The sequence below is a fragment of the Poecilia formosa genome, unplaced genomic scaffold (genome assembly GCF_000485575.1).
Source record: "Poecilia formosa unplaced genomic scaffold, Poecilia_formosa-5.1.2 Scaffold12, whole genome shotgun sequence".
Lineage (NCBI taxonomy): Eukaryota > Metazoa > Chordata > Actinopteri > Cyprinodontiformes > Poeciliidae > Poecilia > Poecilia formosa.
The window spans coordinates 1040691-1064021 of NW_006799951.1; the positions used below are offsets into that span (position 1 = coordinate 1040691).

Here is a 23331-nt window from a genome sequence, read left to right on the forward strand (position 1 = left end):
TGTGTGTGTGTGTGTGTGTGTGTGTGTGTGTGTGTGTGTGTGTGTGCAGCAGTCTGAGAGTGTGTATACATGTGTCAATTTGTGTGAGGTGAAAAAGCTGCCCTTTGATTTACTCACCACTCACTGTGTCCTGCAGGAAAAATTGAGTTTTGGTTGCATGATGGGATTTTGTTTCGTCCGCTGAGGTTTTTGGATTACAGCTTTTCCCGCTGCTGACCAAAATGTGAGTCATTTAAATGTTAAAAAAAAAACCTGACTAACTAAAAATAAATAAATAAATAAAACAAAGCAAGTCATATGTGATTTTTTTTTATAATAACCTGCAAACTGTCTGAGTACAAATGGATATTTGATCATTGTGAAGGAAAGAAGCTTCAAAATTAAGAAGCATACAGCAGCATACTGATAAAAAAAATTACATTTTTAGTAATTATTTTTCAAACAAAAGAAAAATGACACCATGATCTACAATATTACCTAGACTGAGTTACATTTACTGTGCTATATCAGGATATCCTGAATAAAATGCAAAATGCTTCACCCTCAACAACGAATCCTTCATAAAAGAGTGAAGCCTGGGCTTATCACTCAGGATGAGAAGCATGTTACATTTGCCACTTTAACACAAGACAAATGGGTCACTCAGCCATTTACATTCTCATACATTTTTACGACTGCCTTGAAGTGAATTTGATCTATTGGTAACAAGATAAATCATGGGCATAAAGCTTTGGCAGTTCTGACTTTAAGCAATCTTTCATTTGACTGAAGTCTTTTACTCTTACATGATGTGTTTTCTGTCTTCGCAACCTTCAAAAAGTTGAAAGGGTAAAAAAGAGAGAAAATGGTATATCTCATTTTTCTTACAATTACACGTCAAACACCATAGAGAAAGTAACAAATAACACAACAGAATATATATATATATATATATATAATATAATATAATTACATCTAAATCATTTGGATTGTGTAGCAGAGTCATCAGATAGGCAAGTTATCTGTGCCAGTAAAAGTGGAAATTTGTTGATTTAAAGCACATAACACAATGTTCACACATTCCATGAATATTTTCACATTTGGTCACATTATAAATAGAAACAACAGTGTATTTTATTGGGCTTTCATATCACAGACTAACACAAAATAGTATATAAAGTGGAAGAAACATGTTTGCATTGTTCTTACAAATGCATGTATGCAAATGCATATTGTGTGAATTTATATTTGCTCCCAATTATAAAACTTTAACATTTTTTTTTCTTTAATGAATTGAGTCTTTTGCACCACCTTTGTTCATATACAGACTCAGAACTTTGGGCATCTTTCTTTGCAAAACAACTCCAACTCAAGTCAGACTGGACAGGTAGGATTTGTGAGAATTACTTTTAAAGTGTTGAGTTTATGTCTGCTGATTGATCTAACCATTCTAACACATGAATTTGCTTTGATCTAAGCCATTTCATTGTATCTCTGGCCGTACGTCAAGGTTTGTTGTCCATAAGGTGACCCTCTGAACAAGTCCCAAATCATTTACCTGCTAGAGACTTGGGTTAGTCTCTTGGAAGTTTTCTCCCAGGTCTGCATTGGATTTTGCATAATCTGTTTTTCCATAAACTCTGACGAGCTTCCATGGAAATAATCCCTAAAAGCATGATACCACCAACACCATGTTCCGCAGGACTTCCCGTGATTGGTTTTTAATGCCTGTCTTTCAACAAGGATTTTCTTTTTTGTTTCATTTCACAGCTTCCAGCAGACGGAGAACCATATTTTTGGTGCCTAGCCATATTCTCCCACATGAAAATCTATCACTCATCATGTCTTGATAGCTGACAGCTGAATCATCTATTTATTTTCTGACGATGGATGAAACGATGCTCCTAGAGATGTTGAAAACTCAGAACAATGCTTCTCTAACCTATCCATGTTAGCCCAGACTTGTCATCTATGTTACTTTGTCCACATGATGACGTTTGTCACCACAAGTGGTGACCTCCGAAGGGAACCAGTTGCACTGGATTCCAAAAAATTGGCTAAGAGCAAAGTTTTCTTTCATTTCATAATTAACCACAACTTTTTTTTTTTTTTTTTGCTGGACTGTCACATGAAATTCTGAAAAAAAAAGAAAAACAAATCTGCGGTTTTTGTCAAAATGTTGAAGTGATATGAATACTTTTGTACAATCTGTTTTTCTGCCACTCGTGATTGGAAACTGGTTGGCATCCAAGCCACACAGTGGGATGTTATGTTTAACCTCGTCAACGGAAGGACGGTTGCCATACAGCTGCATGAAAAGTAGCTGAAAGCTTCACTTTGCGACTGCCAGATCCCTTTTAAAGGTTTCCTTTCTTTCATTTGGAGCGACGCCCGCATGTGTGCATTAGAACATGCAATTTTAGCGGTGCAGAAACAGACCTGGGTCACGGGAAATATCCCCTGTCAAAGACTGATGGAGGACGGTGAATGGAGCTGTCCGAGGGATCTGAATGATGGAATAAGACATTCACCCAACTCTCCTCTCAAGCTCTGCGTCCATATCCTCCAGTCTGCTTTCCTCTTTACTTGTTGTTGGTGACTTCTTGGATTGAACCGCTGAAAATATTTCCCTCTCCCTTTCTCCCTCGCTCTCTGCCTCGTTTGGAATTATGAACCAGGAACAGCATGAATGGATTCTTGTGGAGACCTTCATGCTATACTTTAATAGCAGCCTTGGCACAGTTAGTTGCCGGTGAGTGATGGTGTTACAGCACAGACAGGATGATAAATCACCAGGTCGGTCCAAATGACAATTTTATTTCTCACCTCCACATTCATGAAGAAATATTACCAGAGTGCTTTTCTCCATTGCAACTTCTAATTGACCCCTAATGTCAGTTAACTTGACTGGCAAGTGTGTTTTTCCACCACGGTGCCAACATCATCCCTTTGTGATGGCTTGAAGATAAAGGAAGACAGCTATAAAACAAAAGCATTCATTTTGGAGATTTGTTCAAACATGTCTTGTGCCATCATTTTTCAAGAAATGCAAGGAGAAAGGAAGGGAAACGCTGATGCAGACAGACTGCCCTTGTTTGGAAATCTACAGTCAGGCCTGTAATTTAAACCCTAATAAACGATGCCACTGCCATTAGAGGCATAGCAGCTCTAAAGGGAGACAAGGGGAGTGGGAAAAGAGCTCCATCATGGAGTAGGGAGCTCCTGTCTGCAGCAGTGGTCTGGGACAAAGCTGAGAGCTCCCAGACGCCCCGTATGATTAATGACTTATAGCCATGCTGTGTGGAAGCCTGGTAATTAGCTACAGGCTGATTAAAGACAAGTAAACTTCTGCTGATAACCCGATTCTGTTTCTCCCTAGTGCCGACACTGGCATGTGGAAGCTCTTACTGCCAGGGTTGCAAGAAACAGACCAACATTGAGTATGATGAATGTAGTCTCCAACAGGCATATACAGGCTCTAATTTAAAACTATTTAGCGTGTGACATATTGGCATTGTGCTCTCTCTGTCTCCCTCTGTTCACGTTCGCGGTTCGTCACGGCGTCCAAGTTTTAAAGGGCTGTTGTTTTGAGTCTGCGCCTGGTACATTCATGAATAAAGTTTTGTGCCGGCTCTCTCCCCTTTGATAGACCCCCGCGGCGTACAACTTGCTCATAGATTTTCCTTCAAACATTTGCATTCCCCATGTTAGTGTACAAGGGAAGTGGCAGACTGCCACGGGGATTCATCAGAAGGCAGGTTTTACAGTTACGGCTGTCCAGAAGCAGACAGGACGTCTGGGGCCGGGCCAGAAAAAAGGACAGCATTACACTGGATTGGAAGAGCCAAAACAACTAAAAAAAAAACAAAAAAAAACTGTCCAAATTGTCTGTGTTTTCACGAGGTTAGACTGTTCCCTGAAGGTAAACAGATGGAGTTAAAGAATAATGGATAGTAATGTTTAGGAAAGCTGATGTCAGTTATTTTGGCATTAAGCTTTGTGATTCTAACACAAACATAAAGCAGTGTTCCTTTTACTTTTAGGCGGATCTCAATGTTGTTTCCCATCTCTGGCCTGTGCAAGTTTTTTTCCTAAGAGACGTTTTTGCCAACTCAAACTTTGTTTTAGGACTCTAAATAGGCCAAAAACTAAAACCCTTCTCCATAACCAATCTGAGGCTACATGAGCTAGCAGAGGCTTTGTGCATTTTTATTTACTTGTGGTCTACATGCAAAGTTAAACACCTCCTGTTTTGACTGCAGCTGGAGAAGCTACGTTGCATGAGGAATGGGTTACCTGTGAGTGTTTTGGGATGTAGAGTGGGCAGGCCATTGTGACACCCATTGCCCACTGAGAAAAATAGGAAAGATACTGCTTTCCTGTAAAAGTCCCCAAAAGTCTCCAGTAACACAATAAATGTCAGTAGATCTGTTGCTAGATGTTTTATTCCATAAGAAATTGTTGCTGTGTGGGTCTGACGACTTGTTTGTTGGCAACATTGCTGGTTGAAGTCATTTTTGCTGAATCTCATCATGTGTCAACATGCAGTATCTGGACATGTAGAACAAAACAGATTCCTTTTAATTAACTTCATACGTGCATCCTCTGACTCGCTGATAGTTAAAATAGAGAACACCGACCGTGTTCTCTATTTTCAGTAACAGCTTTCCGAATCTCGTCAATGTGACATTGTGCTTCATAATATGGTGCCTTCACTGATCAGAAAATGATAGGATTCATAAAATTTCTGACAGGCCGGTCATCAGTCAGGGCTGATCAGCTGAAAACCAACTGAAGCCTGGGTGCATCTCTAACTTGTTTGCAAATAATGTGGTTTGCAGAGCTCTGGTAAGAATCTGTCATCAACAGCAACATCAGTCCAATTAGCTGCTGAAGCTTAAGCTATAAGCATCAAACTGAATTTGTCTGAGAGAAGCAGTATTAGTGAAACCCAGACGTGTGTGTGTGTGTGCATAAATGTGTGTGGGGGTCTTTGAGAAAAGGACAATGCCACAGGGTAAGCACGTGTGCTGAGATGAAATGCTTGGCCACCCACCCCTCTGCTTTTATCACCTCTCTCATAATTAGGTTGGTTAACATACTGCAGCGTATTCAGTCATATTGACTGGAAACCTAATCTCATTACTATTGAGCTAGCGCCTCTGCTTGCCCCAGGTGACACTCGTAAGTCCAGAGTTATGGCCCTAACCTATGGGAGGAAATTAGCTGTGGATACAAGTTTGCTCTTGTTCTCTGCCCTCTGTGTGAAAATATTTAGCGAGCTCAGTGGGCGACAACAATGTGAAAAACGGACAGGGAGGGAGACGGTGTTATGCATATAGGGTTTTTTTTTTTATATATTTTTTTATGGAAAACCCAGAAAGTGTTGCAGGTGCGTGTTAGTTTGGCTGGCAGTCCATTAGGGACTGATAGACACTTCACTTACTAAAGTCAAATACAACAGCTTAGCATTCATTAATATGAGGAAGGGTCCGAAGAATCAAACCCACCATCTGGTTAAGACGACAGTATAATCTACAACTCATGATTAGGTCTAAGGAGTGGAATTTCACTTTAATCTTTTTCGGGACTTGAAATTTCCATCTGCGCTGCGCGGCACATCATTTTTCTTCAAGACAAATGTGCTGTTTTTCATGTTCCAAAATTAGATCAGAAGAAAACGATTAATCATGTCATAGCCTGGGAAAGGAAACAAAGATCTGATTTTTCTCTCTTCCTTCTCTCCACCCATGTCCCTCCCCTTTCCTTATTTCTTCCTTTGTCTGCCCCTCTGGCCTCCACTCGTTCCCCTCTGAAAGACCTCTCTCCTCTCTTCTTCAATCTCTTCCACCCTGCCTTCCTTTTACCCAACCATTTCCCAGGCCTGCATGTTCTGAACTTATGCACGCACAGGGAGAAGAACGTATCTCCTCGGACTTGTGCTGCAACTTTAAAAACGAGACATTTGTAGCATCTTTGAATAATTTCAAACGGCGATGAGTCTTGCGTTAGCGCAGTCTTCTGTGTTCTTCTCTGCTTTGACCTGAAGCCGCAAACAACAGATGGCAGCCTGTTTGTATGAGACGCCACAACCAAATCTAAACTGGGAAGACTGCAAGTCACCACGACTGCAAATTAGTGAGGCCACACAACAGTCAGGTGCTGGCCTCCGCTGACAGTTGTAGCCCATTACGGGAGCATTGATGTTTTCACAGTGTGACAAAAAGGATTCCCTTTTTTTTTCTCTCCCCCTCTGTACAGAGGACCTGTCTGTCAGCCAGCTCTCAAGTCATAACAAATCACTGGCACTCAGCTGAGGCTGAGCATTGGGAGCGTCAGGGGAAGATAAATGACCTGCAGGCCTTTGAAGTGCTTTGGCAGTTCAGATGGCTCGGCGGCGCTGACAGAGAAATATACACAACAGCGTAACCAATAATGAGAACATTAAACATTCCTGCCTCCTGACAGTCTGACAGGAAAGCCCAGCCTTGCATCAATCATCTTCTCAGGCATAACCTTGACAATAAGTCTCCTCTCTGCCTCCAGCTCTCACCTTGTGCTCTCCAGACTCCAATACCCAGACTGCACTAGCTGCCAAGCTCAAGGCAGATGTGGTGGGCAGGGATGGCAAAAGGAAAGGTAGGGGAAAAGGAAGAAGGGCCACCATCACAAGGTGACAAGACGGATTGCTGAGATGACATCAAATGTGGGCCAAAGCATCCAGAACCTGCCACTTGTGGGTCTGTATGTCACAAATACTCTGCCTTCCCCTCACCTTTCATTCATCTCGTAACCCTTCTTAGACGTTTACATTTAAGACGGTCAAGCTCAATATTGCATAAATGAGCAAAAGTCAAAAGACCAAATTTGTCAAATGTGGACCAACACAAACTTTGAATGTGTGTTGGGGCACTTATCTATCAATACAAGTGAGAAAATTAAAGTTGAATAAGCTAAATGGGTAAAAAATCTGAATGACTAAATCCTTGTACAATATTTGCTTTTTCTTTTGTGTTATAAAGAAGATTCCAATCCAAAATAATCACATGCAGTCTACAAAACTGAAGAGTAGCGTATTGCAAAGGTGAACACAGCACTTTGCAAAAATAATCATACGCCATGAAACCCAAATATTGGAACTCAATTTGATAGACCAAAGTAAGTAGCACATTATTGTGAAGAGGAAGGAAAATTATAAAATCCTGTGCGGCGTCAGCTCACACACAGCCACACTTTTGCTGCAGTAGATAAGTCTTCAAGGGTTCTGGAATAGAGCCCTTAAAGATCGATTCTTTTCAGGTATTCTGAGACAGAATACCTGATTCAAATGACTGCATGACCTCCTCTGCACGCCATCAAGTGCTGCCTAGGCCTGTTAATCACCTGCTCATCCAAGTCAGGTGTGTGGCAGAGGGGAAACACCTAAAACACACAGGGCAATGATCTCTGAGGACCAGGATTGAGAAACACTGCCGTAAATGGTTAAAGAAAAAACTTTAATCAAGACTTTATATTGCTTCTTTTCAGCATCACTTATTTTTTCCTTGCCACTCATAAAGGTCATGACTTTACGACCTTTATAATATTTGTCTTTCCAACATAGGACCACTTTTAGAAAACTGCTGTATTCATTCTGTGATTAAAAACGTATTTATTGCGTGGTTATTAACACTTTACTTTCAAAATTTAACATGTAGCAAAAAGAAGAAAAAGTGTTGCTTTCCTCCATTTCAATAGAATGCACTATTTATGCCAGTCGATCATCTAAAATCCTAATAAAATGCATTGATGCTTGTGGGTGCAATTTGACAAAACACGGAAAAGTTCAAAGGGTGTGGAGATTTTTTTCAAGGCACTGCGAATCCGTCCCTTCTAAGGCCGTCAGTAGAAGCTGACAGAGTCACCCAGCTGTAATGTTGCAACGTATTTCACGTGTGTGTCCCTCATTAGCCATCCATGTGTAAATCAACACAGAGAAGTTGACCCCTAAAATGTTTGTGTGCTCCGGTTTCCATAGCCGGTATGCTACCCCTGTTGATCATTTTGTTGCTGCTCCAAAGCAGATGATTTATGTGGAATGAAGACGTATCCACTTTGACTAGCACATTTGCAAGAAGGCATGTCAAGGATGCGAGTTGCTCGGCACAGGCAGCCTTTCAAGAGAGGATTTTTTTTTTACCCCTTATTGGAAGAGCAATAAATGTCTTGGCGACAGGACCTTCTCATGGTTACAAAGCTTACCTGCAACTGAGCTGGATAATTAGCAAGTCCTGAAGATGATGTACGACTTTCATTACCCTTTGGGACAGGCCAAACTAAATGAGGACACAGCTAATTGCCGTGCAAAGCAGTGTAGTATGGGGGTTGGAGGGAGTGACTGGGACTGCAGTGCCCTGGCTCTCCTTTTTTTGTCCCTCCTGTTTTGCCCTATCCTATCTTCTCAGTTCAAACACGAGGACTTAAGACTGCGACGCCCTTAGAAGTTCACTCGGAGTCCATAAATCAAGAGCTGCTAAAAGTTGAAACCATCCTGAGTCATCAATATGTGAGCGGATGAGCGACAACATCCATCCGTGCTCTCGCCTGCGCCTCCCTTACTCACACACCCTCGGCTTTTCCAGGAATAGTGATGATGAAAAAGAAAGCTGGCACCACCATAAGATCTATCTGGCATTTTAGGGAGGTAAAACGGAGAGGCCAGAAGCTGACTGAATACGAAAAGTGTTTCCAGAAGGAGCCCTCTCAGGAGTCCCACTGGTGGAAGCTAATGTCTAAAATGGTAGGGGTTAAGTATGCTGGCATCCGTGACAGCGACAAAGCCCTGTTCTCCTGCTGACATGTCAATTCAATTCTAGCGAGCCCTTCGTTCACTGAAAGCTAGCGGAAAGTTTGGATAACTGAACTGGGGATTTGTGGCGAGGGGGTTGCACTGATTTTCCTACATCTGCTTATTTCAGCGTGCTACCTGTTGGTTCAAGTTAGGACAGCTGGGAATCGAATATGCAAAGGATGGGTTTCAAGTTCTAGTCAACTAGCTTAGCGAGAGAGAGAGAGAAGTTGTTTGCAGTTGCCATGTTACATCACTGCGCTGACACATTACCGGTATCAACTTTTTCGGTTTTCGTGGAGAACGTGCTACATGTTTGAGAGTTAGCACATTTGGCGGATATGGAGCAACATTGACATTTACTTAAAGGCATGTCTCTTACCACCTGTCAGAAGTGGATTACTGTCAAAATATGCAGGCGCCTTACATGTTGGATTATTATCAATCATTCAGTACCATCAGGGAAGTACTGGATCAGTTCCAACATCATCCAGTGGCATGAGAAAACAGCTCCGAGCGTGCATTCAGGGTAGTCAGAATGACTCGTTTAGCTGCATTTGCAACTCTCACAGGGTTGTCATCTTAACGTCATGGCTTTGTTGAAAGCAGTCAAGCTTTGTATGCTGATAATGTTAACTTGGAACTCCAGGCCTTGTTCCTACAGAGGTGTCGGGAAGCACGTGTTGATGATTCATGAAAATGTTATAATTAACACTGAATGTTTAAGGTGGATTTGACCAAAAACGAAAAAAAAAAAATAAAATAAAAAATAAAATAATAAATCACAATCTGTGCCGTGATGTTAATTTGCAAACTAGGTTGTGTACCAAAAAACGACATGGCATTAACCTGGTCAGGATCGGAATGTTAAGGTTTTATTTGTCATCACCTGTGGTGACAGGAGTCCCGATTCAAACACACCGATTCCAGCGGTGTGTGTGAAATGACGCTCGCCGACAACTGGAAACGGCAGACACAGTGAGCATCTGCGTTCAGATGCTTGACAGAAAAAGGAACAACTCTCTTCTCAGTTGTAAAAGTTTTGAATCAAAATCCTAAAGGCAACCATCTGGAACGTCATCCTAAATGGTAATAGTTAACTGTGTGACTTAATGCTGTCGCTCGCAGAGCGTGCTCTGGCATCCGTTCTCCCCATGAACAGCACGCATGCACTTTGCTGTTTGAAAATTGGTTGTACAAAGTAGCAATGTAGCATGCTTAAGTACTTCTCTTATTCAAGTTCAACCTATGACTTCTAGTCTACCCCCCCTCCCCCCTCTCACGTTGTAATGGGAGCAGAGGAGAGGGGAGGAGGAGGGTCAGCTGACATAGAACAATCGCTGCCCTTTACAGCGCCAAAGATTTATAAAGTACTAAGAAGAATCTCTACCCACCGAATGATTTCTTTTCAGCAATCATCCTCATTTAACTTCACCCTTTTCAGTAGCGTGGAGCCTATTAATACCCTCTCTGAGTCATAAACAAGGTCTTCATGAAACTATTTTCCTTCTTGCTAATGAAGCAATTGTTTCTTTGCCATTTGTCAGATTGCAGAGCGTCACCGACCTCCGACAGACAAGAAAAGGCTTTTGTTCTGTCAGGAAGGGTTTTGTTTGTTTCAGTCGGCTGTGCCGATCTGAGACTTGAAAGGTGCAGCTGGGTTTAGATCGAGATAAAACGGGGACGGTCCGGCGATACGCGAAGGATGATCACACAGGTCAAACAGGCAGCCTGGATCTGCTCACATGTTTTACCCAAACTAATGTAGCTTTGAAAAAAAATAAAAATAAAAAAATAAAAAAAAGGTGGGCTCGAGTGAAATATTAATTACTCCTAAGGTGCACATCTATTTAAAACACGGTGACTATTAGGGCTTCATCAAATGAATAAAAGTACGACCAAGATGTTTTTTTTTTTTTTTGTGGAGTTAAAAGAAAATGTTACTTAAAAAAGAAAACCTCTAACACATTTGTAATTCACTCTTTCCTTTAATTTTTATTTGATCATGTTTTATTGACCTTCTCATCTGCACCGACTAACGTCAGATCCCACACTGCAACCCTCCTTGTCAGAACTCACTAAATCGAGTGTTTTTTTTTGTTTTGTTTTTTGTTTTTTTCTTTTTTTATTTATTTGCACTGACAGCGAGTGAACTGTGCTATCGGGTGAATTCCTGCTTGTCTCAGTGGAACTGCTCACCGAGCACAGAAGGAACAGATCTGGCCTCGGTGATGCCTCTTGTTTATCTCAAGGTGAGAATTGTTTTTGTTCTCACCATTCTAGCAACATCACTCCCTCCTTGGCCTGCTGCTCAGAGGTGCACACATGAAGAGGTGAGTGATTCAGTTTCTGTCTATATATATATATATATATATATATATATATAGCTAGATGCTATAGATGTGCATGTGTTTATATGAATGCGTGTGCATTTTGGGACAGCAAGAAAATGAAAGATATTTACAATACCCTGGCTGCTATTTCGATTTTCTTTCCCCCCCGACTCAACCCTTACCCAAGGCTTTAGCTGTAAGCTGTAGCTTTGAGCACGCTTGAGTAGATAAGAACAACCTATGTCATAACACACAGCAGTAAGCTCAACTGTGTTTACCATGTGAATGTTCGGAACACTGCAAAGCTTTTGGGTGTAGATAGAGAGCTTGTGAAATGCAGAAGAAACGGGCTTTTGCTGTTTACAAGTTCCCCCTGAAAGCTGCATAATGTTCACAAAATAAGCTGTTTGGTCGTGTAGAGAGACTCTGAGAAGTATAAACGCCTCTGTTAAGATCCAGGCTTTTGAGACTTTAAAATTAGAGACCGCAGTATATAATTTTTGACAATTAATTTTTGACAATTAATTAATTAAGGAAACAACAATTAATTTATAAATCCTTTATGATCTGTTTGCACACTAGTTTTAGATAAACAATGCAAATAAACTTTTATCAGAAATCCAGCACTAGGGCCGCTGAAGTAATCAGATTCAGATGGCTGGTGTAAGAAGCCTGAATGGTTAAAATGGGAATAAAAATAGGCATTAAGGTAATATTTTTATGCGTGTGTGCGCTTATGCATTAAGGTTAATGGTGTGTTTTTTTTAATCAGTTTTACCTTCTTACAAATTGGTTTGCTCTGTAGGTGAACCGCACAAGATATGTCACAACAAATGCAAAAAAAATATTTTTGAAAGGACCCTTTATTAAATCGTCATTTGTTATTAAATCCATGTCATTTCTAAATAAGTATGCAGCTTTAAAAAATGCAAGAGCTGAAACCAGTGATTTACCTAAATCATAAACACTACATAAAAATAAATAGTTCTTTTTTTTCTTTTCCAATAACTGTTTTCTTCTTTTTATGTGCAATTTAATAGTTTTATGATTGGAACATTGATAATAAAGACAGACCACAAGAGAAAATGTTTGTCTTTGTTGATACATTTTATTGAAATAAGCAGATAAATAAAAATGGAAATTTGAGTCAATGCTTTATTTATGCTCAGATCTTAAGCCCCACTATAGTTTTATGTTCAGCATCGCCCCTGGGACTAGATATCTGGAATACATGAAAGATGCTGACATTGAGTGCCTCATGTCCATTGTAACCATCTGTGCATGAAAACACAACGGTGAAGCTATTTTATGTTTTTTTTTTTTTTTTAATTATTATTATTTTTCTCCCACCATCTGTCACGTTTTCTCCAACATCTGCTTCTGCTAAATTTCAAATTTAAACTGAAGATGCTAAAAGTAATCTGTCAGAGAAAAGAGTTTTGAGAGCATTTTAAGCCCAGCTTTATTTTATCCGCACTCAGGATATTACTTTTTCAATTGTAGATGTTGTCAATGTTGGCATTGTCGCTAAATGCTGGAGTAGCATTTTTTTATTTATTTTTTTTTTGATTGGATTCCCTTCAAACTTTTTTTTCCAATAATGCGTAATAAAAAAAATATGTTTGGCTAAATATCTGGAGAAATGTAGACTTAAATGATTCAGATCAGTCTAAGAAAAAACATTAATCTTAACTTGTGTCAATGAGTTTTTTTTCTCTCTCTCTCTCTTTCTCATTTTTAAAGTGGCACATATCCCACTAATTTGGCAGTCCCATGCCAGGGAAATTAAAAGTTAAACTATTAGCATGGTTGAATTTACAACAGTAATTATAACAGATTGAGCCGACTCGCCCCAATGTAAGTTTTGATCTTAAAATATTTCTTCCAGATTTGAGCCATATGCTGACTTAACTTAGTAGGCATTGTGAGTGGGAAGATTGAATAATTCTTGCTGCAGAAAATAAACAGCTTCCTGACAAATCCTCCCGGGATGGGAGCATAATGCCTGACTGCTGTTCCTGATCAACTGTTAATATTATGTTTCTACCTGACCACAACTCAACTCTAAACAGAGTCTAAATGTGGGGCTAGTCTGACATTTTTCCATCAACATTTCCATTACAAGTGCTTCTTGACTAATGCTGCTTCGCAGAGCATTTCATTTTACTGTTGCAGGCAAAAGCAGGAACAAATGAATTACGCTGAGGAAACATTTGAATCCAGCCAGGGCTGTTATGTAACGAGGTACAAATGAAACAGAATCCGCATATCCTCCGGCTTTGTTTATACTTTTCATAAAGTTTGAGGCCGCTGCTGAAATGAAAGTAGTGGAGTTTTGAATGAAAACTGACAAGACCCAATAAATCATGCTAAATCACGAATCGATAACAAACACATTCTAAATTATGAGTAATGGCCAGGCCGTCATAAACTAACACAAGCGCAACTCAGCAGGCCGTTCATTTCATGGCAGCACAAAATAAACAGACACGTTTCTTTCACGGGACTAATAAATTTTCCCGAAAAACTCAAAGACCAGTCCATCTGCTTCAAATAATTTTTAATTTCATTCTCTGTCCCGTCCCCCATTAGCTATTCCTCAGAGATAGGCTCAAAATTCTTTCATTTACCTCCTCCCATATGCACCCAATTACCTTCCTCCCGAACTGGATCTCTCTGGAGTATGGTGCAAATACCCCCACCTGTACCTTAAGTAAACTTTATGCTTGTTTTATTATCTGCGAGAGGCTGTGAGTCATTCAGTGTGCGCTCTGGTGGATTTGGCTCGGGCTTTTGGTTGATGTCTTCTGGCTCCAGCCTGGAACACCTGCACGTCCTCTGCTCTCTCTTTCCAGGCTGATCTATTAGCTGGCTAAATAGCCGAGCAGATGTTGACATGCCAGCGAGGGAGCCTGTTCCTGTTCTCATGGCTGCTGTAGGAGCGATGCCAAGAAAATTTATGCATGGAACGGTGGACGACAACAAATTTGTTATCATTTATCTCTAAATCATATTTGGGTAAACAATCCCCCTACCTGTCATCAGTGCTAACTGCATTTAAAGTGACCTCTCTCTCTCTGTTTTTTTTTTTTTTTTTTCCCTTGGACGAGAGTAGCTTAGTGCTTGAAAAGAGATCAGTTTTGAGGTCATAGATACTAATGGGATCCAGACACGTGTGTTTTACTGTGCAACAACTTGGAGATTTAAGGCATCATCCAGCTGAAGCATAATGAGGATATCACATAGTAAAGGAAAAAGCTGGCAAGCATGTTTACAGCATTTACTCCCTTAAAAGACTTTCCCTGTACTTGCCTGTGAAATTAAAAGTGGTTTAGTTGAAAAACCCACTTAAAAGATGCGTTAAAAGGTCTACCATACACCTGGTAGATTTAGATTTAAGTTCAGTCAAGAAATGTGCATCTGACAGGAAATGAGACAGGATAATTCCACAAGGTTAACTGAGTTTCAGCTAAAAAACAAAACAAAACAATTTTATTTAAAAAAATCACTTTAAATTTTTTTTCATACTGTACTCAATATTTAATGGAAAAAGTTATTCATTGAACCCTTTTTATAACTGCTGACCAATTTAAATAAATAAATATTTCCTCTTGTTTTTTTGCCAATTTATCTTGATGAGCTTCAAGTCTTTGAAGTTGGACAGCCTCTTTGCCAAAACCCTAATCATAGCTCCCTCCACAGATTTGGTATCAGATTCAAGTCACTGGTCCAGCCACTCCACAACTCCAATATTACTTCCAGTCAACAAATAAAATGTTATTTTTTCTTAGTAATGCATAACTTTGGGTTTATCTGCATATCCAAACTCCAAATGTAGGATCCTAAACCTAATAAGAAATAGACTCTAGAAACATGTTGATGTGATTGCTCTGTAATTGCTATGAATTGAAGATAATGATGCAATGTGCAAAGCAATGCTGATAAAATTTTATGCCTCAGATTATAACTGTTGCTTCCTTTCTGTGTTTCGGTCCAGCTCCGTATAATGGCTTAATAGCTTCCTATCAGCAGCCTAAACCATTTAATTTCCTCCTGCATCACAAACCTGCTTCTTACAATTGACTAGGAATAGGAACCACTTTTTTTTAAATTAGATCCAATAATATAGCAGTGCATACCTCCTGACAATTAGATTTTGTTCAATTCAGACAATTATGACCGAGGGCCTGAGCTTAACTTGGAAAAAAAGGAATCCTGTCATTAACCTACGTGATTTATGTTTAGAGCTTTCCTACTTAGCACAGCTCAAAAAAAATTGGAATATTGCATAAAAGTGCAATATTTCTGAGTGCCAGTCATCTCAGAAACTGAAACTGTCATGTTATAGAGATTTAGTACATATTTCAAGCTATAAGTAATTTTAATTAATTTATTAGTTAATTTATTTATTTTAATGATCATGGCTTTCAGGTAAATAAAATAAAATAAATAAATAAATAAATAAATAAATAAATAAATAAATAAATAAATAAATTCAGTGTCTCTGAAAATTAGAATATCACATTAGACCAGTAAAAATGGATGTTTTAAGCAAACAGTCAGGCTTCTGAAAAGCTTGCACATTTCTAAACACATTTCTAAACACCCAACAAAACTTTGGTTGGGTTTGGGCAACCTCTAGCAAAAATTACTGCACCACTCTGTCGTGGCACTTCATCTGTGTAATGGGAGGCCCAGATTGCTCTGATAGTTGTCATCTGCCTTGTTAGGTCTGGTTTCTCTCATGTTCCTCTTGACAATGATCCATAGATCTTATATGGGTTCAGATCAGGGGAATCAGCTGGCCAACCAAGAACAGGAACACAATGGCCATCGAGACAACTTTTGGGAGCTTTGACGCTCTGATCAGGTGCCAAGTCCTGCTGCAAAATAAAATCAGCATCTTTATACAGATTCTCAGCAGAGGGAGGCAAGAAGTACCCCAAAAGTTTCTGGTTAGATGGCTGCATTGACTGTGGACCTCACAAAACACAGTCGACCAGCACCAGCAGACGACATGGCACCAAATCATCACTCTCTGTAGCCTCTCTACTCTTCCTCCACTTCCTCCACAACTTGAGGAAGTTTATGAAAATGCTCATCATGTATATTCATAAATAAAAAAAAAACCCTCGGTGCTAATATTGACTTGAATAGCTGGTACAACCAGTTAACTTTTCTTATAGTTCAGAAAATGGGAGGTTGAGGGTCACACTACAGCTTTATGCAGCTGTAGTGTGCATATAGGGTGAGGATCCACATTCATCAGTGAAACACTTGAAGACTGCAATTTATGTTGCTTCTTAAATAATTTACTGGCAGAACAAAGCGTGAAGAGATACTAAAAGGAAGTTGTAATCCTGAACTTGACAGCCTTATGGCTGCATGAAGCCTAAGAAAGACCAAGCTGGCATGTTTTCAGCTGTTTATGAAATGAATCAACATGTTCCTAACAGTGAACCATTTAATTTGTAGGTGACTTTAATCACTCATCTTGGGATTGGTAAAGCACCACAATGAGTGAGTGAAGGAATTGCATTTACAGTTTAGGTATGAAATAGTGAAAAAGACGATGTCAGAATAATACCATTTACTTGGTTTGATGCATCAAGATGGGGGTTTACATTACATTAAAGGTGAAGAAATGTTCTTTTCTAAATGCACATGGACTGATGTATTTGGAATAATGTCATTAATGTTGACTTTAATACTAAAACGGAGCACAAGGTTACATGTTTCAGATATGCACAAGGCATTTGTAGCACCTGAAAACTTTCAGACAACACAGCTAACAATCACATGGAGTTAAAAAAAAAGTTTGTTTTCAAAAAAACAAACAGGATGTGCTGCAGTGTGCAAAAAGCAGGCAGCATGCTCTAGTAGACAACCAAAGTGACATTGCACACGTTCAAATGATCCTATTATTTTTTTTTTAAATAAAATTGAAAATGCCTACAGAAGAACTCAGCTGGATTTTATGTTGGTGAAATAGCAACAAAATAAAACATCACATCTTCTCTTTGACTCTTTAGTTTCTTTTTATTGGTGTTTAACTGCCACTCTTGGGGAAAGTTCAACACCCCTGACTGTAATCTAAACTATCAGTCAAAATAGCACTTGGTAAGCACCAGTTGACACGGGACTTGAGAGATACCAGGCGCACAGTCATCTTTCAGGGATCCAGTGTCAGTGCTGCATGATTGTAGCTGCCAACCTGACAGGTCCACCTGCCCTGCGACCACTGCCAGCTGGCCAAGACAATGATTAACGGCGAGCATAAACTCACTCAGCGGGCCCTCAGACACATTTGTGCATTCACTCACACGTAGAAGTGTTACATGACGCTAAAAGCCATTACAAGGCAGGGGCCCAGACTGAGGCAGGAATGACATTCATAAATGTTGAGTGGGACTGAACTGCACAGTTATCACTTTTCAGAAAGAGGGACTTGCTGTTGTCAATAGGATCGTGATTCCCGGTATCAACAGAGTCGACTTATGCTCTTTGCTGTGAGGGAGATTACCCCTAAAACTTGTATCACATATCCATTCTGAGCTTTCACCTGCTGCTTTGTCCATAAAAAGGAAATGACTTCATAAGGAACAAACTGGGCCTGATTGTCTGACTGTACTCCCTTGTAGCATTTTTTTGATATCTCTGATTTTCCATTTTTCATGAGTGGCATGTAATAAATTTTTTTTGATTAGATACAGAACAGTCAAGGACAAAAAAAAAAAAAAAAAGAAAAAGAAAAATTTCAAAAACCAGAAAGTGCTGTACTTTGACTTGAGTTTTGACAGTAGGGATGTCGCAGTCCGTTTTTATTTCCTGATTCATTTAAGAATAGACATCTGACACTCGGGCTGTGCACAGACCTTCGGAGAGTTAGGTGCTCAAATTAAAATAAATAAAAAAAAGGGGGGCGCATAAAACAAGATTTTAAAACGCTTTACAACAACATAACTTACAGACTACCAGGCTGAATGACAACAGCCCCATAATCTCTTCATGCTTTGTCGTTATAGTCACGTGGGAACAATGCAAAGCAAAATCAGCCTATGTTTTACCTGATATATACAATGTTGCTTTTGAGTGGTTGCTACTCCTGTTGCTGCTGATCGTGCTGGAGGGCAGGGCTGAATTCATCTGAGACAGTAGACATAAAAAAAAAAAAAAGACAACAGGAGATATGGTAGCCGACGGTCGAGCTACTTTTACAGTTAGTAAAGGGACAGGTAGTGTTTTGCTGCACACAGCATGCTCAGCTCACTTTGATAAGACTCTCCCATACTTCATCCAATGTCAAACAGTCGACACTCAATGACGTATGTGGTGGGATGTTCTTATTTGCACACACCTTTCACACACAGTGCCTGGGATACCCCTCTGCCTCTGTATGGTCGTCACTCCGTCCCTGCATTCTCAGTTTTGCTCCGGTCATTGAGAGAGTGCCATGTCTTTCTGCAGACAGCCTCCTTCATGAACAATGACTTTAGTAACTTTAGTGATTTGACAATGAGAAACTTTGCAGGTATTTATTGAAGAATTGTACAGATGTTATGTAATTCCTCTAATAAATGCTCCTCAAGAGTATTTATGTTGCTTGTGGCTGCAAAAACTGGAGAGACAAGCAGAAGGAAATTGCTGTCCAGGCACATTTCTGCATAAAGCACGCCCACAAACTTCTGAGCAATCACGCAACACATCGCAGAGATCTCTTTGTGACATAGTTCTACCCTGGCCTGGTGTCAAGAAGCGGAGGAGGACTCATCTCTACAAACAAGAGGATGCCATTTTTGTCATGCAATGTCAGTAGAAGTACGGGAGGGCTAGTAGTAGGTACAAATTAACTCACCAACATGCATATAATAACTTAATTCTCCTGTGTACAATGATGCACATCTTACATATCAGTAGTCTCACTCCCAAAGCAAAGCATCTGAGGACATGGAGGCAGATCAAGTATGAGCATTGGTTAATGGTCATCGTGTGAAGTCGTGAAACTAAACCCCAAGTTAAAGCATAGCAGGAGAATTTTAAAAATTCATCCAAAGTGGGCAGTGCCAAGAGACACTATTGTGTGGCTGTGATGTGAGAAGTGCATTTAGGAACAACCACGCAATCCATAAAATTGCTTAATAGAGCGTACACTGCATAGAGGCAATGCAAATTCCTTTTAACGGCATTATTCAGTTTTATTTCATTAGTCAGATAACTACCAATGCTTTGTATAATTTAAGTATTTGTATTACAAATGTTAAACAGCTACAGAAAGTAGTTATTAACAGCACTTCGATGAAGTAGGATTTTTTTTAACTAAAAATAAAAGGATGCTATTGATAATTTATCAGAAAAATATATGTTTTAACTCCCCATTTCACCTCAGTCATCTGTTTTTTTATTTTTTTATTTTTTTATGCGACTTCATTATGGGGAGTTGAAATGCAGCATAATGAATGGTTTCACAGCAGCCCTATCACAGTACTGCTGATCCATACTGTATGAAGCAAATAAATCTTCAGGCTTGTATGTGTAGCAGTGGCTGTTATCCCATTATTCCTCATCTAATGATCTACTAGAACCACTATAGGTGATGTAAAGTCATACATCAAAGCAGCAATAAAATGAAGTGCTTCACAAGTCTTTTAATTTCAACATGCAAACCTGCATTTTGAGAAAAGAAAAAAAAAAATAAGAAGCAGGAGCCCTTCCTCCTCCTAACAAATCGCCAGCCTTGTCTTTTAGAGCAGTTATTTGTTAGTTATAGAGATATTGATAAGGAAACTCAGCATGCAGAGGACAGTTAGTATTCAGGAAAGGGCACTTGGAAAAATAGGCCGTTTTTTATTCCTCCCATGGAACACCGCAGGCCACACCATTGCTCCTACTCCAATTAATTTCTACACCCCATTCATATTACTCTTCTATGTAAGTGCGACATTTTCTAATTGTATTCATCACCGAAAGCCTCACTTAAGTTCCCTCAGTATATTTATTATCACGCTAACTGGGTCTAAATTATTAAACCTTAATGATGTGGGCTCTGAAAATATGTTGTCCTTTCTTTTCCCCACAGAGAATCAATGTTATACATTAGCAATATAAATTAAGTAATACTTTACCTAGGCGTGTTGCCGCCTTCAGTATTCCCTCTCACTAAAATGTATTCTCACAGTCCAATGGCTCGCGGGTGCCTCTGGGGAGGGGATGATATAGTTCATTCTAATGAAAGAGCTAGGTACCGCTAATGGTTTAAATGATGCATTTGTGCGAGACCAGCAGAGAAAATACATCTGAGAGATCTGGCGAAAACAAGATAATTCACGCGCCCATTGGGAGATGATGTCATCAAACCGGAGGAGCATGCCGGAGCTCCTGGGAAGCCCTGAATGCGAGGACTGACTGCATCATTCCGATTTGATTTATACAGGTCAATAATAGAAATGAGAAATACATGGTGAAGTTCATCTCACTTAAAGGTTAATTACAAAGGCCACTTTTATTTTATGGCCAAAGTAGAGCACAGCTGATGTCGAAATATTCCTTATATTTAAGGCTTTCTAGGATTTGTTGATTTCAGTTTACTACGTAGGCGAGCATAAAATAACTTTGTCTATTTTTGCACCATCAGTACATTTGGAAAGTAATCCGACCATTAACATAACTTGAAGTAAGTTATGTCTTCAATTTAAAAGCGTCTGTATTATTATCTTCTCAACAGATCAAATGGATTTCTTCTTTTCCAGGCCGGGAAGTAGCCTCTAGATAAACAGAGATTAGAAAGCATTGTCTCATTGAAATGGCATCATCCATAACACCCTCTCTCTTGGTAACTTGTTAAATTAACAGGCTAAATGCTACTGGGAGGCAAGACATTTTAGATGCAAAAACACAAAGGGCTGCTATAAAGCTAAAGCTGGAGACTGATGACAGTCAGGTTGAGAAAATACAGAAGAAAGAACAAACTGGTTTAAGGTAGGCCTTGATATTTGCCGGGGAGAGAAAAGGACTAAAGTCCCCCTGTCTCCTTTTCTCTTGTTCCAGGATAAATCTCCACTGATCGCTAATTGTGTGATTCCTCTTGTCTACATCAACTTCGGCCCGACAGCTTATTTCAGCTTTTTATCGGGAAAACATTTATCTGCTTGGAATTATTGCCGTGCAGGGGCCTCTGGTGAAACACAAACAGTAGTGAATCTTTTAGACGTATGGTAAGGCCTCTCCTCATTAGATGGCCAATCGACTGGCGGAGCGGAGGGCCCCAATCTCGGCCCTTTATTGAGTGTTAAGAAGACACAGACTGACATTTACATCTCTTGCTTCTCCATGACTGGCTAGGGAGAAAATGGCCGCCATAGATCCTGGTTCAGAAGTTTTACGGCACGGAAGGTCATAGAGGGAGACGTATCTTTATCTTTGAGCAATGCTTCATGGACAATATGGTACATTTGTTCACAGCGGAGATTAAGATGAAGCAGAGAAGAGAAAACAGAGGGTGTTTGGAAAGTAATATGTCATTTTGATCGGTTCATGGAAAAAAAAGAAAAAAAAAACTCTGCTTGTCCATGCCATAGAACTACGAAATCACCAAAGAATGTAAATCTGACATGTCACCTAATTTCTACGTTTGTGTATTGCCTTATGGAGCAGGAACAGAAGACAACAAGGCTGTGGATGCAGCACCCTCATATTCCCTAACAAACCACAACGGTCCCACATATGGAGGTGCTCTTTTCATTCAGTGGCAATTACACCCCACACCTGGCAACAAAGAAGACCTGCCAGAGCCTAACAATGTCGCAGAGGAACTCTCCTCCAAACTACCTGCCCAAATTGGCTGTGTAGCTCCGACCCAATTAGGACTGAAATATGGTAACTGCATCAGCCATTAAAGAGCCGTAGAGGCTGTACGAGGAAAGAACTCTTGAAGGTTAGGAGGCGGGTGTGCTTCAGCAGTGATATGTTGTGCGAGACTTGTGCTTACACAGCAGAAAAAAGGACCATGACAAGGAGACGGTGGAAAGAAGAAAGAGGCAAAGGAGGGCTGATAAATAAACACTGCTGGGTAGATATCCCGTGGACAAACAAAGCAGCAAGGAATACTGGGAAGATTGGTCTTAGCAACATAAACATTTCTTCCTCATTGTATGATGATGTAAGGAGACTGCTGTTAAATGCTAATATGGTCTGCTCAGTGCCTAATGTAACAAGTGATAGTCTCAACATAAAGTTGCTGAATTTGTATTGGAGCATGAAACATCTTTCCAATTTTTTTTTTTTTTGTGTTTGCAAGTTGGAGACAGCCAGTGCTAGTAAATATTTAAAAACCCAAGGTTTTTACCATGCAAGAAAGGAAAATCCTGGTTTGTACTCTCACCGACTAGGTGCACCTTGCTAACACTGGGTTTGATCCAGTTTTGCTTCAGGGGCTGACTAAGCACTTCATGGTATAGATTCAGCGAGTGACAGAAAACGTCTTGTGAGGTTTTAATATATTGACGTAATAATATCATGCAATGATTGCACATTTGTTGACTTCAATAATCCTAGGCTTTTTTTTAAGTGCACCTCTTAAAAAAAGGATGCACATAGAGTCATAGCGCTGTTCAGCCTTCCATCCCTCAGCTGTCAGCAGTGATGATGACTTCATAGGATTCTTTGTAAATAAATTTGATTCAATTAAAAACTGAACTACTGACATTGTCCCAAATGGGAGTACTTTGACCTCAGAAAATGAGGCACAATTGCAACTGTGGAACTTGATCTGTGTTTGGACTGTTTTGATCCAGTTGCGTTTTCTAAACCTTCAGCGTGTATGTTATATTTACTGGTAGTCCCACATCACTACCAAATTATTTAAGAAAAAATTCACTTCCATTATGGCACCTCTTCCATTTTAGATATTATTGACATATCCTTAGTCAACACCTACTGGCTTTTTAGTTAGTTGTGATTAACATTTAAGAAATGTTTTCTCAAGATGATAATAAATTATAACTTGTATCTTATGCTCTTTCTTATCTAAAATTATTGATAAACTAGTTGGTGAAAAGGTTTGTGAGCACTTACACATTAATGATGTATTTAAAGAGTCTTACTATAGCACAAATTCAGTATTGGTGAAAGTTACTAACAGCACTCTATGTCCTTAGATAATGAACTTGTGTCTGTTCTGGTCCTGTTAACTTCCAG

The 23331-nt window shown here is 39.7% G+C and overlaps 1 long non-coding RNA gene across 1 annotated transcript in view; it reads right to left on the minus strand.

The window, feature by feature from the left end:
* LOC103133506 (uncharacterized) overlaps positions 1-23331 on the minus strand; it is a 41207-nt gene that overhangs the window by 6708 nt on the left and 11168 nt on the right. The window contains exon 2 of the long non-coding RNA XR_001661338.1: positions 118-209. This is a non-coding gene — a long non-coding RNA (uncharacterized LOC103133506). The remainder of the gene's footprint in view (positions 1-117; positions 210-23331) is intronic.